Source organism: Prosopis cineraria, unplaced genomic scaffold (assembly GCF_029017545.1).
Source record: "Prosopis cineraria cultivar Desert tree isolate PC_DT_omini unplaced genomic scaffold, ASM2901754v1 PC1526, whole genome shotgun sequence".
In the NCBI taxonomy this organism is placed as follows: domain Eukaryota; kingdom Viridiplantae; phylum Streptophyta; class Magnoliopsida; order Fabales; family Fabaceae; genus Prosopis; species Prosopis cineraria.
In genome coordinates this window covers 2473-15406 of record NW_026556851.1, presented here as the reverse complement: position 1 = coordinate 15406, position 12934 = coordinate 2473, and the positions used below count along the sequence as shown (strand labels likewise).

The following is a 12934-nucleotide window of genomic DNA, read 5'->3' as shown; positions in this document are numbered from 1 at the left end:
ATGCTATTTGAGTGATTGATGGCTATGTTGAGAATATGATTATAATTTTAGAAATGAGAACATGTAGTAATTATGCGAATAATGTATATGTGGCTATTTGTGCAAATTTTATACTTGACTTTATTCTTGAAATTATTCACATGAGTTAAATGTTAATGTGATTAACATATTATTAATGTGATTATTTGAATGGTCACCTTAATAAATTTATTAGTCACTTGCATTCATGATTAATGTAACATCCCAATTTAAATTTTAATAGTTAATTTGGGTTAATAAAAATTTTGAAAAGTATTATTAAATTATTATTATAAAAAAAAGGTATGAAAAAAAAAATAAATAAAAATAATAAAAATAAAAAAATAATAAAATAATAATAATAATAATAAATAAAAAAATAAAATATTATTAAATTATTATTATTATAATAATAAAAAGAAAGAAAGGAAAAGAAAGGAAGAAGAAGAAGAAAACGAATTTGCTTCGTCCGCCGCCTCAACAGTAACAATAATAAAATAATAATAAAAAGAAAAGAAGAAGAAGAGAGAGAAAATAATTAAAAAAAATGTGGGACCCACTGAATTTTTATAAAAACTCACCTGTTCCTTCATTTCTTCATTCCTTCTTTCGTGCGTGAGCTTCGGCAGAGAGAGCATCTGTGAGCCAAATTCACCGGTGCTGGGTTTTAAGGTAAGAGTTTTTAATAGGATATTTAGGGTGTGATTTTAAGCTTTTCAAGACTAAGTAAGTGTTCTAAAAATTTTTCTTAGTCATCCTTCTTCTTTAGTTTCTGAGTTTGTAGTGGTAGAAAATTTAAGATCTGAAAGAGGGATGAATTTATGTTGAATAAATATGGTTTTTGAGGTTGTCAGTAGTATAATAAATGTTATAGAGTATAAATTTGTTAATGATCTTTGAATTTATGGCTTATGGATCAAATTCTAAACTAGATCTGAAAATATATGTTGATTTATTGAGGTTTAGATGATTATTTGGGATGAGAAATGAATTATTATGGTTATAGGATTATGATTCTAAGCTAGAGACTTAATTTTTAATTTTTGGGTATTTTAGGTACGAATTTATAAAATAAAAAGAAAATTTTGATAATAGAAATTAGTTTAAAATTTGATTTTTAGATTATCAATGTTTATTGATAATTAAAAGAGGAGTTAAAAATTATACTTAATAGTATTAACTATAGATTTGTATTAAGATTGAGATTAAGAATTATGTTATATTTTTAATTCTATTATTAGAATTATTTTATTAGTTTCAAAAATTGAAACTAATATTTATAAATAATATGTTATTTGTAGATTGTATTACTGGTGAAGATTGTGGTGAGAGAGAAATTTTAAGGAATAATTTATTGAAAAAGCCACAAGGTAACCATGCTTTTAATTTGTGATTAGTGTTACTTCTTGTTAATTGGGTGATTATTGAGAAAATTATGAATTTTGTAATATTGTATAATTGTGCAATATTATTATGAATTTGTTTAATTATTGTGGGAGGTGTTGGGAGACTTGCTATTATTGTTGTATTTATGTGCCACGTGGTACGCCCCTATTGGAGTTCAATAGGTGGTTTGTAAGGGCTCGGGCTAATCTACCTTTGGCCGGGTAATTTAGTACCGAGTGAGGGCTACGGCTCGAGGTTAATGGAGGGATATAAGGATGGTTGTTTGTGTTTATTATAATATTTCTTATACTTGTTAGAATTATATTATTTTTAATTCTCACTTAGTAAGCACACACTTAACTGTTTGTATACACTATCATAAATTGGCTTTGGTTACTGGGACTTTTGAGTCTCATTATGTGGTTAACAATTTTCAGGAGAAGAGCCACGAGTGACACGTGGAGGAGTCCCAGAGGCTTAGTGGTATAGATCCACTGTCTCTTTTGGGTATTTAATTTATGATTTATAATGTGTTATATTGCCAATATTAGGGCTTTTTGTTTATTGTCAATTATATGAATATATAAATGTAATCATGTCTTTCAAACTATTTCTATTTTTGGTACAATTTGGATGACTGTAATTTTAATATTTGGTTTACTTTGGATTGGTTAAAATGGCATGATTATAAGGCCAAATAACTGGCTTGTGTTGAAAATTGACTAAATTGCTTATTTTACTTGTTGGGAGTATAAGGATGGACAAATGTGATTTAGTTTACTTGTTGGGAGTATAAGGATGGACAAATGTGATTTAGCCTAATGGCATGTGGGAGGTAAAAATTTATCTGAAATGTTATAGTGTGTGAGTTGAAGCCAATTAGAAAATATTTTATATCGAAATTATTGATATAAAAATGTGTTGGGTGGCTGTAACCCAACTATGGTTGAGTTAAATTATTAAAAAAAAAATTTGGTGTGTTACAATTAATTATCATGCATTTGTATAACTTAGATATACCTTGGTTACTGAGTGGTTGTACTCACTCCTCTCTTTTAACATATTACAGGAGCTAGCTCATCTGAGAAGAACAGAGGAAAGGAGCATTAGGCCAAGTGATAATAATCACTTCTGTAGGCCTCTCTCCTTTTATGTTGATATGTGTATTTAGTTTATGATATTGCCAATTAGGATAATATATTCTTGATCCATTTGCACTATGGGTTTTGTGTAGGATGGAAAGGTATTTTGGACTCTTAAGATTGTGTTTTGATGCTTGTATTATATTAATAGGTCAAAATATTTGTGCAAGTAAAAATAGTTATTATCATGCTTCCGCATATATTTAATTGAATGATATGAGTTCTTAAAATATTTTAAAGACTTGGGATTCCTTTATATTAAATAGTTTGTGAAAAATAAATGCATATTAAGAATTCATTTAGGTTAATCTCGTGTTGTATAATCCATTTGGGTTAGTCATTGATTAACCATGGTTAGTATGATGATTAAGTTCTAATTTAGGACGCCCGTTACAAGATTACGTTTATAGGAATATAATTTTTATTTTTATTTTTAATATTTTACAAATCTAAAGTAAAACTAAATAATAAATAACCTTAATAAAAATGAAATCTAAAATTTTAAAACATACAAAAACTAAAATAAGACCAAAAGACAGGAAGATAGAGAGACTCTTTGCTAGAAAATAGAATTTGAGACAAGAAACAAAGTGAATGGTGTGAGAATGAGGTTAAGTGTGAGAAAATAATCAAAGGTAGCAATGATATTGCCTGTTGTCACAGTAATTGTAGAAAGAGTTTTTTTTTTTGCTAAGTTTGTGAAAAATCGGTTGCATAATCGAATGAAAAACCTATGGTTTAATAGTATTGATAATGAACTGATCATTCAACAGTTTCAAAACATGAAGCCATATAGAGAAAACTTGTAAGGTATGTAAATATTTATTCTATATATTAAATTTTTATTTCTTAATTATTTTTACATTTTATATAATTTATGCCCCCACTGACTCAGGAGTCAGGATCTTGTGTTTGCCATTGAATAGAGTTTCAGAGACATGCCACATCAATAGAAAATGAAAAAAATTAACAGTTGATTAACAAAAAAAATTTTCTTTTAAAAAATAATTTAAAAATAAAATTATTTTATTTAAAAATATATAGTACTCAATGTTTTTAAAAAATAAATATATGGGTAAATTTAAATCTTAACCTTGTATTTTAATTTGTTGTTGTCAAGTTTGACGGCGATATGGATTGTGGAAGATTCATAGCTACTTCATAGGTTATCGAATGATGCCGTTACTTTTGTCGTTGTGTTTGTTTATCTGTTTGAGGCATGGACAAAAGTGATTACGTTAGAGGATCTTATCTTATATGCTAGCTACAGCAGGCGTTGATTTCCATGGTTTCTTTTTTGGACCGACTCTGTTGTCCAAACCTAAGCAATAAAAATGCCCGTCAACTTTAGCTAGGAGGCAACAGCATTAATAAGAACGTGTCATTAAGGGGAAAAAAATAATTTTTGCATATATAACATACCTCCTCCTTTCAAAAATATAAAATATTTTTAATTAAGTCTTATTTCTCAATAAATAATTATTTATTTTTTAACTAATTCTATCTTTTTATATTTATCTTTATTAAACACACTACAATAAATATAAAATCATTATTAATAGAGACATTTAAAAAATGATTATACTTTAAAAGATTAAAATATTTTATATTTTTAAACGAAGAAAGTATGTTGTAAAATTTAGAGCACACAATAAACGAGTACGTATGAGAAGTTGCGTACATAGTTAAAAATATAGATTAAAAATGGAAGTATTTATCCTTTTACATGCCACAATAAATTGAACTTTAAAAAACACTGATCTGAGAATTAAAAAAAAGCACAATAAATAAATAAATAAGGTATTTAGTCCTAGGCTTATAACTTGGCCCTCTCCTGGGGACACACATTCATGACTTACATATTATCCTATTATTTTATTTAAATATTTTCATAATAGTGGTTCATTAATGAAAAATATTTTAAAATATTTTATATTTTTAAGAAATTAAAATTTTAAATTATATTTAATTTTTTATTAGTGTTTTTTTTTTAAGGTCAAAAAAATTGGAGCGAATGGATTGGATCGAGAATGACTAAAGCAAAGAGATATTTGGCGGAACCTGGGACTACGAATCTCAGCGTTGCACATCGTGTCATGATAAATTGTGCAAATAGAATCCAAAATATTAAGCTTTTAAAATATATAAAAACTTTTTTTAATTTTTAAATTTCAACCATCTGAAATTTTATTGTTAAATTGAAGAAGATGACTGTTATTTTTAAGAGTTAAAATGAGTGTTATATCAATATTTGACTGGACTCCACAAATATAAAAGTAACTATCATTTTCTCTGATTTAACAGTAATGTTTTAGGCATTCAAAATTTAAAAATTGAGGAGAGTTTTTACGTATTTAAAAGAAATTTAAAATCTAAAATATTATTTACGTAATAATTTAAAGTTTAAGATGTTCATTAACCTTTATTTTCTTCATTGAAAAATGTTAAACTTTATTGACTTGATCCAACGTTTTTTTTCGTAATTAATTTCCAACCAGCGACCGCCCTGGCAAAATATTTACTCAAGTTAAATAATTATTTTTCTAAAAATAATTCTAAATATTTATAAAATTATATTAGAGGAAAACATTTATTGAAATTAAATACTAAATAGCCAGGCATGTGAGTTTTATTTTTATTAATTTTAATTTATTTATTTCTTTTATAGAGTAGGGAAACAATTTAAAATTTTATTTTTGAAATGACTAATTTCTCTATTCTTAAACTATTAAAGTTTAATATTATAACAATATATATATATATAAAAGATTTTAGTTAACAAACTTTTGACGAGGATGAGTCAAACTTTTTAAGGGAATAAATGAATTTTTTATTTTGAAAGATGGGGGCAATTGTAATTTTTTTAAAAGAGGCAGAGAAAATATTTAGAGCCATTATGGGCTTCTTTGGCAATATGTTTTGTGAACAATTTTTTTTTCAAAATAAAAAATAAAAAAATTTGTTTAGTAATATGTTTTAGAAAGTGTTTTGGAGAATAAAAAAATTAAATATTATTTTAGAGAATAGAAAAAATAAAAATATCTTTTAAGTGTTCTCTTATTTTTGTTCTAAAAAATAAAAGAGAATATAAAAAATTAGGAGTGTTCGACTTGAACCCATCTCGATTGATTCGATTTCGTCTTGATCATATCGAGACAGGTCTTGTCCTGGCCCGAAAATAATTGAGACGAGACTTTACGAGACAGGATAAAAAAGAAATTCGAGACGGGATGAGACACAGAATTACTATCAGGATGTCCTGCCCCGTCCCGAATATTATATATATTATTTTTTATTTTAAATATATTAATTATAATAATATAATTTAAACTTATATTAATTATATTAATTATAATTTCAATACTGGCAATTCTTATTTAAAACTAAAGTTTTTTTATGTTGATAATTTTAATGACGTGGAGTAAACATAGCGATATCTTTCTTTATAATATATTAATTATATTAATGTAATTTCTTATATCTATCTGTTTAATAACTTTTATTTATAAAGTAAGAAATTATTTTATTTTCAGAAGAGTAATTAGCTTAATACATTTTCACTAAAGTAGAAGAACAATGATTTAATATTGTACTTAACTTGCCTATTGTTGCTACTCTTATAGCATAAAGGTCACTTGTATTTGCCATTATAATGTGTAGTTATGATTAATATAATTTAATAATTGACTTTAAATTGTTGTGATTTATGTACTTATATTGTTTTGATTTTAAACTTAATAAACTATATGATTTAAAGTTTTAATAAATGTTATTTTCTAGATTTGTCTTCAATATTATCTCATTTATCGGGACGGCGGGATGTTTCTATCTTGTCCCGATCTCATCCTGACTCCTAATAGGACTAGATGACTTTCAGGATGGAACGGGATACGAGATTAAAATTCAATTTTGATTATTTTTTCAGAATAGGGCACGAGACGAGGGTGTCTCGGTCCTGTCCCATCCTAACTCCTAACGGGATTGGATGACTTTTGGGACGGGACGAGACAGGGTCTAAAATTCAATCCCGATTATTTTTTGGGATGGGACACAAGACGGGGGTGTTTCGGTCCATCCCGTCCCATGAATAACCCTACAAAAAATAACTATTTTTATTATTTTTTTGGTTTTAGAATATGTTCTACAAAACATCAGTTTTTAAAATAATAAAAAAATAAGAAAAAATATAACTTTGAATTTTTACACTTTGCTTGAATTTTGCTATATATCTCTGCACTTTTTTTAATATTTTAGGTCTCTATACTTTTATGTTTTAGTGTTTTAGATTCTTATAATACTGCTTATGAAGGGACCTAGAGCTAATCAGATCAATGGTATCAATGTTGCCTACTTCTTCACTTTGTAGGAGAGGTTGTGGGATCAAACCCTTCTTTTGTTTGAATGAATAGGAAAAAATAGAAAGAAAAGAAAATGAGCAAATATATAATGACTATATATCCTTATATCAAAGCATATCATATTTCATATAATTGTTTTCCCAAAAATAAATTGAAGGAAAAATCTCATTAAAATTTAACTTCATTAGAATATTTAAAACCAAAAAATTTAGTATAAATTTATTATTTGTATATCTAAAATATTAAATGGGGACAATTAATTTAAATTAAACACACTCCATCTGTACGTCAAGTGTAGCTCTGGTGAGATACTTGCAATGTGTCGAAGAAGAAGAGGAAGGGCACGGGGTATGCATGTTTTTGTACAGGGAGAGAGAGGTGGACAATGGCTGCCGCAGTAACAACGTGAAATATTGAAAACGAAAAATTCGAAGAAAGAAAGAAGGGTGCACACGTATAACAACAAATTTCTTCCTAAAATCTCTCCACACCGAGAGAAGATTTGAAAATAAAATGTGATGCATCCGCACGTTATTTTCTCTCATAATTTTCTTTCTCCTCACTTCTCCTTCCTTATTAAAACATGATAAAATTTGTTTTCTTCTTTATTTTTCCCTCACATTTTTAGTAGCCCCAAGCAATTTCATAATACCAAATAAGTCTCTTAATCTTTAAGTGACATTTTGTTATTATTCCAAATGATATGGGGACATGCAACTCTGCATCTTAATTTTATAATTTTATTGTGGTGAATTTATAATTTATTTTTTTAATTTTAAAGAGAAACATAATTTGCAAGTTTGACACCCAATTTTACAACTTCAATCCATTAAATTTATAATTTATTTTTTAAATTTTAAAAAAGAACATAGATGTTAATATTTAAACTTTAAAAATAATAAATTCATTATTTTAACAATCCTAAAAATTTATAAATTTAACTCTCAATTTTATAACTTTAAACTAATAAATGGCAACTTTGTTTTAAAATTTAATTACATATTTAACTTAAGCATATTTTAATTAATTTTATCGGGGAAAAAAACAGATGGGACTTTTCTTGAATTCTGAAATTGATTAAGATTTAAATTGAATTAATTGTTTCTTTGAAATTTAGCGCCCTACTCCCTATTTAAAAACGAGTTATTAGTGTGATGTACCTACTGAATTGAATTGATCGTCACAGCAGCTTCACTATGCATATTCAGTAGGTTCATCCCATACTGACACTTGTCCAGCTGGACACGTGTCGTTCTAAAAAAAATGCAAATTGTTTGTTTCAGCTCCTCACCGTCATCAGATGTCAGTAGAATTTATTGGACCATACAATTTCCTGCATTGACAACCATGTATATTATTTAATTTCAATTATTAAATTTTAATCAGATTTCGAATTAATTTATATAATTATTGATCGTTATACCCGTGCGATGCACATGTATTAACTCTCATTGGTAATAGTACAAAAATCAGCTCGGGTTTGAATGACATTAGAATGAAGATTTGTACATTATGATGCCAAAAAAGTTATTTAAAACCTTAATCTTTTGAAAAAATAATGTATCTTTTTAATTATATCTTTATTAAATATTTTTTATAAATGCCTTATAATGACAATTAAAATTTTAATAATTATTTTTTAAGAAATATAATAGATGAAGTAGGGATTTAATTAAAAAATAATTATAAAAATTATTAACATCTTATATTTTAAATTAAATAAATTTTTAAAAGATATTTTATATCGTAATTTGAAGGAATATTTTTTAGCGTTGGTTTAATATTGACCGCTCATTTTTCTATTGAATCCCAAGCCAACCTTTTTCTATCATAAAATATTTATAATCCTTTGTTTTTTATTTACTATATAATAATTAAAAAATTACTATAAAAAAATAGGTCGGTAGAACTACAGTAACCATTCCACGCTATTTACAATAGAAAATAGATTTATATAATTATTAATCGTTTCTAGCAAATGCCACTGTTTTGTTTTGTTTTGTTTTTGTTTTCCGTTTAGATTCATGTGATTGTTGGGTTAGGGTCAGTTGCGTTGTTTCTCATTACCCTAAGCCCTTAAAGTTATGCATGAAATACATTTTTGACAAAAGTACAAAAACATGTGTTAAGCTATATCCTGGAAAAGTCCTCCGTACGATAGAAATAAAATAATCATTTTCCTGTCGCAACGTCATCTTTTATACAAAACTATATTAACAACGTTTATTAAATATATTTTGTAATTTTATTTTTTAAAATAAGAATACAAACTTTCTTAAATACCTCTTGATTTAATGCTCCAGCCACTTGTAAAACAACATAATAAGAAGGGTAATTTTCAAAAAACATCTTCATTAAAACCTCATTTTTGTCAAAATACTCTATATTTTGAGATCTTGAATGTAAATTAGGATGGAGGGAGTATTAAGTAGGCCTTGAAGAATGAAGATAAATAGTAGATTCCTTCCAATTAAGCAGGGACATACTTCTTCTGTTTTTGAATGTAAGAGAAAATAATTAACTCATATAGTTTAAAAAAATTATTTAATTATAATAATTATATTGAAAAATTTAAAGAATGTTCAAAATTATCCTGTAAGTAATGAAGCAAATATGTCTGGAGAAAATAAACACTAACTTTATGCAAGACAATTTTAAAAAAAATGTAATAAATGCTTCTAATTATACTTATAAATAAAAAACATGATAATTTTTTATATTTAAAAATGGAGTAGTGCACAATAATTAAGATTTAAACTTTTAATCACTTACTTAAATCGCAAAGCCCTTACCACAATATTTTGATTGGAACAGTGCACATTTTTCAGTTGTAGGGTGTATGCAAGAACTTTGGATTGGGTTTAGAGCTGTCGGCTATTTCATCGGCCCATCCCAATGCGTGGCGGACATCATGTTCATTGTAAAAGTATACGAGGTATACCCTATTTGAATCAAAATGTCATTTTTAAAACAAAATATGATTCTAAAAAAAGTTTTTTAAAAATTAAAAAATGATTAAAGTGAAAAAGACTTAAATAAGAGTCAGTGGCTGAAAATGTATTTCCTGCATGTCATTCTCTCCGGTAAGTTATCACCGACAAGCTAAGTTTCCTCCCTCACAGCCACAGATTCATCATAAGGTGAGGATTATTCACTACAAGCTTATCATGATTTTTTCATTCGAAAATTGAAGTCCACAAATTTTCCTAACCTCTCATCGCTTCATGTCGTGTTCAAACTTATCAGTTTTTTTTTTTAAAAAAAGTTTTAAGTCTAATTGTGTGTTTTTTTTGTTTTAAACGTTTTGAGAATAAGTCATAAAAACATGCATCGGTCGTTTTGTTAGTTTTTACAATGTACGTGCATCATGTGTGCACATTCTTGTGCTTGTGCCCCTGCACATATATTCTTTAATTAATATGTTTAACTGAAATTAAGAAAAACTTTAAAAGTTAAAAATGATCATTAGTTCTGTCTAAAAAATTAATAAATTTTTAACTTTATCCCTATTAAATATGCATGCTTTCATGTTGTATTTTCCTTCACCAATATTTAATGGAGGCTAAAATAAAAAATTTGTGATAAAAATTTAATGATGTGACTTATAAATAAGGTAAAAAAAATCTTCTATCTCAATCTTATAAATATGATAGAATATATAAAATTTTGATAAAAAATTAATAATGTGATTTATAAATAAGATAAAAAATTTCCTCTCTCTGTCTTGCATTCCTCACACATACACGCACAAGTGCACTACCATGTAAAGTATCAAATTTTAAAAACTTTATTATGTTTGTTTTGAATTTTTTAGTATAGTTTTTAATTAGGACTATTAAGATAGTTTTTTTATTTTATTAAATATTAGGTTTGTTTTGGTGTTGACTACTAGAAAAATGTAAATTAGTGAGGGATCGCCTATTCTGCCCTAAAATACTAAATTAGTGAGAAATGTTAATTTCATAGTTTAACTTAAAATTAACGAGAAAAATAGTAAGGGACTATGAATCTCTTTCTAAAATAAGAGAATTAATGAGAAAAATAGTGAGAAATTATTAATTTTTCTCTTAAATAAGATAATTAGTGAGGAAAATAGTGAGAGATTGTGAATCTCTCTCTAAAAGAGAATTAGCAAGAAATTTTGTGATAAATTTTATCCCTAGCTAATTACTGCAAAAAAATAACTTTTGACAATGACTTTTAATTATATATTTAATTATTTTTATTTAAAAATAAAAATTAAATTTAAAAATTAACTAAAATATTCATAATAAAATTATTTAATATTTTATTTATTTTAAGTTTATTTTCATTAAAAAAATATTTTATTAAAAATATAATATAAAGAATAATTTAAATAAAACATAAATATTTTTAACATGTTAATAATTGAAAATAAAATTTAATATATATGTGTTGTGTATTTTTATAATATATTATTTGATATATTTATGTAGTTAAATAATATATATTTAATTTCTCATATAATAACTGCAGATGCCTTTCAGTTTAACTGGCAAAGAAAGAAAACATAAGGCTTGAAAGATATGAGGTCAAGGTTTAAATCTTGATTTTGACATAAACATGATGAATATATGACATGGTAAGGAGTAAGTGACATGGTGCAAGTTGGACAATGACATGTTATGAGTTGTCACACATGTGGCGGGTAATGGGGCACGAGATGGTAGACGATGTGGAGGTTGACAAGGCACGAGGTTATTGGTAACATATCATAAATTGACACACACATAACGGGTGATGTGACATCATTATTTTTAAATATATGTATATTTAGCGAGGAACTAATTCGTAGCTAAATGAATTTTGAATAGTTTTAGCGAGGAATTCAGTCCCTTGCTAATCTAGAGAGGGACAAAATCCCTCGCTAAAATTCAATTTAGTTAGGGAAAATGACATTTAGCGAGAGATTTGTCCCTCACTAAATTTTCATTTTTCTAATAGTGTTAGGTATATATGGCTTGCTATGCCAATCAATTTTAAATAAAGAAAGAGGAAGGCTTTTTTTTTTTACCAATATACTATAAATAATAAAAGAAACTACCTAAATATTGCACCGTGAAAAATATTTACCAAAGTACTATACTGAACATCATTCAGACCAAGAACGAGTTTGTAGTTGTGAATAAGTTGTTTAGCCTAAGAACAATTTTTTAGTCATAAATTATTTTTTTTATTCAATTAAAAATGAAATTATTCAAGGCAAGAATGATTTCAACTTTTTTCATTGCATGACATAATATCCATTGTCAATCGCGATAATCTCTTACTTTCCTTATTAATATTATCATCCTCTTTCACCTCTCCCAAACCTACTCAATTTAATTTTATTACATGCCACTCTCATCAGTATTCCTTTTCAACCTACCCATTCCTACTCATTTTGGATCTATCATGCCTTTACTTGATAATCTCATACTATTTTTGACTGAATACAATACTTTTACTTTTGAATTACATCATTTATGACTTGTAATCATTGAAGATTATGAGAAATATTTTGGAAAAAAAAGCCATGATTTAATGATAGCACCTTCACCTGCACATCAAAGCAATTTAGCTCCTTGTGTAGTAGCAAATTCTAGTTTAGCATGTGTGATAGGAAGTGGGGTTGATGACATGGATTGCAAAATGGGGAAATGGGAAAATTGATTGAAGTATATCACTGTGGCTACTGAGAAGTAGATTGTTGTACTTAAATTTAAAATTTATCATGGCTTAGATATGAGAATGGATAAAGAGTTGAAATAGGGTGAGGAAGATGGAAGTGCCACAAAAATCACCATAAAGGAGGAGCTAGAGGTGTAAGGTTGAAGATCGAAAGATCAAATAAAAACAAAAGAAAATTGAAATTTGATTCAAGAACACCTACATGCATCCATGGTCACCAGCAGTTGTTGCCAGAAGGGTAAGGTTCAATTGTCATTGATCCGGTTACAGTAGCCGTCGTTGTCGTCGTTACCAATTTGGTCCTCCATCATGCCGCCATTGATGGACATGGTAGGTGAT

At 26.9% G+C, this 12934-nt stretch overlaps 1 long non-coding RNA gene across 1 annotated transcript; it reads left to right on the top strand.

Annotated features, from left to right (window-relative positions):
- Positions 1 to 403: 403 nt before the first annotated feature.
- On the top strand, positions 404 to 2105 carry LOC129300308 (uncharacterized). The gene is made up of 2 exons (XR_008590736.1): positions 404 to 690; positions 1842 to 2105. It is a non-coding gene; the product is annotated as an uncharacterized LOC129300308 (long non-coding RNA).
- The last annotated feature ends 10829 nt before the right edge of the window (positions 2106 to 12934 follow it).